At 51.0% G+C, this 5,079-nt stretch overlaps 1 non-coding gene across 1 annotated transcript; it reads right to left on the reverse strand.

Annotated features, from left to right (window-relative positions):
• Window positions 1-1,930: 1,930 nt before the first annotated feature.
• Window positions 1,931-2,003, reverse strand: Trnat-cgu (transfer RNA threonine (anticodon CGU)). The gene has a single exon. It is a non-coding gene; the product is annotated as a tRNA-Thr (tRNA).
• Window positions 2,004-5,079: the final 3,076 nt, after the last annotated feature.

The following is a 5,079-nucleotide window of genomic DNA, read 5'->3' on the forward strand; positions in this document are numbered from 1 at the left end:
CTGTGCACGCCGCCAATGCTTGAATGTGTTGCGCGCTCGCAGTACGCAGCGAGAAGCCACCCAACGGCGTCATCACTTTTCTGATCATCCGACAAAAGTCTTCACTAATCACTGACACAGCAGCGCCTGTATCGACTGACGCCTGTGTTGGTCTGCCTTCTACTAATACGTCGATAACGTTCAGGGGAGAAAAACGAGGCCTTGAAGAGTTCGACCGTAACGCAGTTCTTGCCTCAGGAACTGCGGTTGCTAGTTTTCCTCTTCGGAAGCGGGTTGCCGTCGACGCATCGGAGAAAGCGGCGACGCGGAGACGACGAGCGACGATTCCCAGAAGCGCGGTGGTCAGCAGGTGAGGGACTGATGTGATATTCATCGGATACGTCGTGGGGGACTGGCGGCCTGTTGGACAAACCATAAGTCGGCGGTCGGAGAACAGCAGTGGCTGGCGGTATGCGGCGGCATTATTTCGCGACATGCCCGGCATAACGGCAAAGGAAACAAATTGGGCGGTTGTCCCACGTTCGCCAGCCATTGTTAATCTGGGCAGGAGGCCGAACTGGGGGAAATGGGGCCATCGGTGGTACCGGGCGCTGATAAGATGGTGCGGCAGGACGTGGAGGGACTCCCATGGTGTCAGCACACGTCATAATCGGCGCCGGGGGCGACCGGGCGGCAGTTTCTGCATACGTCATCGGCGCGGTTAACGCAGTCATGTGATGAGGATCCACAACGGCAGTACGCGGCAAGGCTTCAGCTACTTGCTCCTGAATCACCCTCCTGAGTGTCGGCACAAAAGGGGACGGAGTCTCGGCAACGCAAGGCAGCAGAGAAAGCTGACGAGCGACATCCTCACGGACAAGTTTCTTTATGCGCGACAACAGGGAAGGGCTTTCGGGGTGAATAATCCAACTTGCTAAAATGTCGTCAGGAGCTGAAGGTCGCCGCGTGAGGCTTCGCTGCCGCCGAAGCTCGTCGAAACTCTGGCAGAGGTTTACTACGTCAGCAATTGAACGCGGACCCCTCGCCAAGAGCATCTGAAAGGCATCGTTGTCTATACCTTTCATGACGTGCTTGATTTTAGCAGCTTCGGCCATGGATGGATCGATACGCCTGCATAGGTCCAGAACGTACTCGATGTAACTGGTAAACGTTTCACCAGTTTTCTGCGCACGGGTCTGCAAGCTTTGCTCTGCGAGCAGTTTGCGCACGGCAGGACGGCCAAAAGCTCTCAAGAAGCGCGTCTTGAACTCGGACCAGGTGTCTATGCCCACGACGTTGTTATTAAACCACGTCTCGGCGAGTAAAGTTAAGTAGAAGCCCACGTTGTTGAATTTCATCACATCATCCCACCTGTTGTACGTGCTCAGGCGTTCGTACGCCGACAACCAGTCCTCGACATCCTGGTCTTCCGCTTCGCTGAACTTGGCAGGATCTCGTTGCCGGGTCGCGCCAGAACAGATGATGGTTTGGCCCGGAGGAACCACGGACGGGTCAGGCATGGCCGTAGGGATGGTCCGACTGCGAAGTTCCAGGGTGGGGACAAGGACTCCGCACTCTCCACCAAACTGTTAAGGGGTTTATTGGTGCTCAGGAACACCGAGGAAGCAGTCAGTAGACAAGGGGTGATGCCGAGCCAGCTGAACCTCTTCTTCACAAGCTCCTTCTGATGATGATAGATGAGGTGTGCCAAAAGCACGGCAGTGATGATGATCCACGATAATTCACGGCAATGGCGCTGTCAGGGAATGTCCCGTCGTCTTCGCTACAATATGTATATATCGGATCAGATTAGGAAATGAGTGGGGGCTCGTAGAAATAAGACAGAAATAAAAGGTGGCAGTCAAGAATACCTCAGAAAGTAAAGGGGAGGATGTGGTAAGCCACTGAAACAGATAAAGAATTTTGAAAGAAAGAAAGTCGAGAAGAAATGCCCGCCAGGTGGGATCCGAACCCACGACCTCCAGAATACGGGTCTGGTGCGATGACCACTACGCTACAGGCGGGGCGATTTTTCCCTGCCCTTTCTGGGTATTTATGTTAACGTATTTTTGTTTCTTGTATTCGTGGGTGGTAGCCAGCGCCATTCGGACTACTCGGGGTGAAGGGGAGCTTCTTTTTAACCCCTGGGTCTTGACTCGAGTGGCTATGACATATCAAGAGTGGTCGACCAGCATTGAACCCCCTTAAGCTTCCTATGACCAAGACTGCTAGAACAGAGGCCCTCGGTATGCATGTAGCGAATCAGAATAGGAAATGAGGGGCTCGTTGGAATAAGACAGAAATAAGAGTTGGCAGTCAAGAATACCTCGGAAAGCAAATGGGAGGATGTGGTAAGTCATTGAAACAGACAAAGAATGTGTAAAGAAAAAAAGCAAGTGGAGAAAAAGTGCCCTCCGGGTGGGATCCGAACCCACGATCTCCAGAATACCGGTCTGGTGCGATGACCACTACGTTACCGGCAGGGCGATTTTCCCCTCCACTTTCTGGGGTATTTATGCTAAGGTATTTTTTTCCTGTGCTGGGGGGTGGTAGCCAGCGCCACTCGGACTACTCTGTGTGAAGTGGACCTGTTTTTTAACCCCCGAACCGTGACTCGAGTGTCTACATGTCAAGAGTGGTCAAATAGCGTTGAACCTTCTTAATCTTCCTATGGCACCAAGACTTCCAGAAGAGAGCCCCTCGGTATGCATGTAGCGAATCAGAATAGGGAATGAGGGGCTCGTTGGAATAAGACAGAAATAAGAGTTGGCAGTCAGGAATACCTCGGAAAGCAAATGGGAGGATGTGGTAAGTCATTGAAACAAAGAATTTGGAAAGAAAGAAAGAAAGTGGAGAAAAAATGCCCGACAGATGGGATCCAAACCCACGACCTCCAGAATACCTGTCTGCGGCGATGACCACTACGCTACCGGCAGGGCGATTTTCCCCTGCACTTTCTGGGGCATATATCTTAAGGTATTTTTGTTTCCTGTATTTGGGGGTAGTAGCCACCGCCACTCGGACTACTTGGGGTGAAGGGGACCTTTTTTGTAACCCCCGGGCCGTGACTCGAGTGTCTACATGTCAAGCCTGGTCGACCAGCGTTGAACCCTCTTAAGCTTCCTATGGCACCAAGACTGCCAGAACACAGGCCCTCGCTATGATTGTAGCGACTCAGAATAGGAAATGAGGAGCTCGTTGGAATAAGACAGATATAAGGGTTGTCAGTCAAGAGTCAAGTCAAGAAAGAAAGTGGAGAAAGGCAGTAAAGAAAGAAAGTGGAGAAAAAATGCCCGCCAGTTGGGATCTGAACCCACTTTCTCCACTTTGTCCCACTTTTTTTTTCTTTCCAAATTTTTTATCTGCTTCAATGACTGACCTCATCCTCCCCTTTGCTTTCCGAGGTACTCTTGACTGCCAACACGTATTTCTGTCTTTGAATTTTGTACTGTCGTGTAAGCGTTTGAACTATCGTAGGAGGTTTCCCAAATCCATTCTTCTAAGCCGCTAAAACACGCGACTGGGCCAATCCTGGCAGTTATTATGACGGAATTCCGGCAGCTGATATGCCAAGATCCGGTAGGCTCGCCATTACTTAGTCACGTGTCTGGACCGGCAAAAAAGAAGGAGAAGGGAAGCAGAGGCAGGCTTTGCAAAACAAACATTTACCACTAGCACACACCTATACACCCTCAACACAGCAAACAGCCCCACACAAACTAATAAAATGCGAGCACTCTACAATAAATAATTTACAATGTCTTAAGACAGATCTACCTTCAATATCTGGATGCCATGATATAAGCATTCATTTGGCAGAAGGCCTACCTATGTCATTAGCGCTTACAAAGAGATGTTGTCCTCTTGATGTCGTAGCGATGTTATGCTACCCACGTAATGCGACCAGGTTCGGGAAGTTTGCCGTTGCAGGTAATTACTGTGTGTTGTCGTCGTAACGTGTGACTCGATTCCTGGAACGTTGCCGTCGTGGTCTTGTGGCTTGATTCTCGGCGTCGACGTTGCGGGGGCCGTCGTGTCGCAGGACGACGGTGCGATGCCGCTTCCCAAATGCATCCGCCCGTCGCCGCTAGCGCCACCAAGGCGTGGGTTGGCGCAGCGTCGGGAGACTGGAGCCGAAGCATCCTAGGCCCACTTCCGCCCAGGCTTTTGTGGTGAACTCGAAGCCTTGAGTCGCTTCACCCCAGGCTTCGCTCTTCGGGAGCCCGGTGATGGTGGCGGTGGTGGTACCAGTGGTGGTTGTACCAGGGACTGGGTGCCTTACCGAAAGAAATTATGTAATTTTTGTAGCGAAAAAAATATTTAAATATTAAAACGAATTAGCAGTACAAGACTAGAGAAATAAAAGTAAGGATATTGGAGAAAGAAATAGAAAAAGGTAAAAACGAACACCATTGACTGAATATGGGAAGTAAGAAACACGAAGAAAGAATGGGATATAGACGAAGCAGTGAGCTAGGCGCGCATATACTGGACGGGATAATCCAGCAGGGCCAAATGATGTCTTATACGGCAGACGGCCTGATTCCAGGTTGAATGAGTGCAACGCACGGCAAGGTCTCCGTGGCAGAATCCCGGTTCGTTCACCCCGAATGGCAAAATAAGTGTAGCAGAGAGCGGGAGGTTTAGCCGGCTCGTAGTGATTTCTAAGTATCTTCGTCTGAAAGAGGTGAACCATCGGCAGGAGAAGAAGAAATGTTCGATTGTTTCTAGTTCTTTGCAGAAAGCGCATAGCGGCGACGGGGCCAGATTGGAGCGGTGCAATTAATAATTGAAACTGGACACCCGACAGAGAACGCCAGTGAGGGTGACTTTTCAAGCTCGCGCGACTGCTTCCCTCAGCACCGGAGGTGCTCGAGCTCCGAGTCTTCGTAAGCAGAATCAGGCATATTTTGATGTAAGCATAGCCTACGAAAGCGAGCAGAAGTTATGAGGGAAATGGGCGGCAGAACCTCCGCTACTGCACCGCCCAATGCCATTCCCTTCAGAGCATCCGCCGAATCATTAAGCCAGATACCTGCATGTCCAGTTACTCAGAGTTAGGGAAGTTCACGAAGGCAGGAAGGCGATAACGAAGCAAGG

Source organism: Haemaphysalis longicornis, unplaced genomic scaffold (assembly GCF_048455015.1).
Source record: "Haemaphysalis longicornis isolate Haplotype H1 unplaced genomic scaffold, Haemaphysalis longicornis Haplotype H1 scaffold_2, whole genome shotgun sequence".
Taxonomy (NCBI): Eukaryota; Metazoa; Arthropoda; class Arachnida; order Ixodida; family Ixodidae; genus Haemaphysalis; species Haemaphysalis longicornis.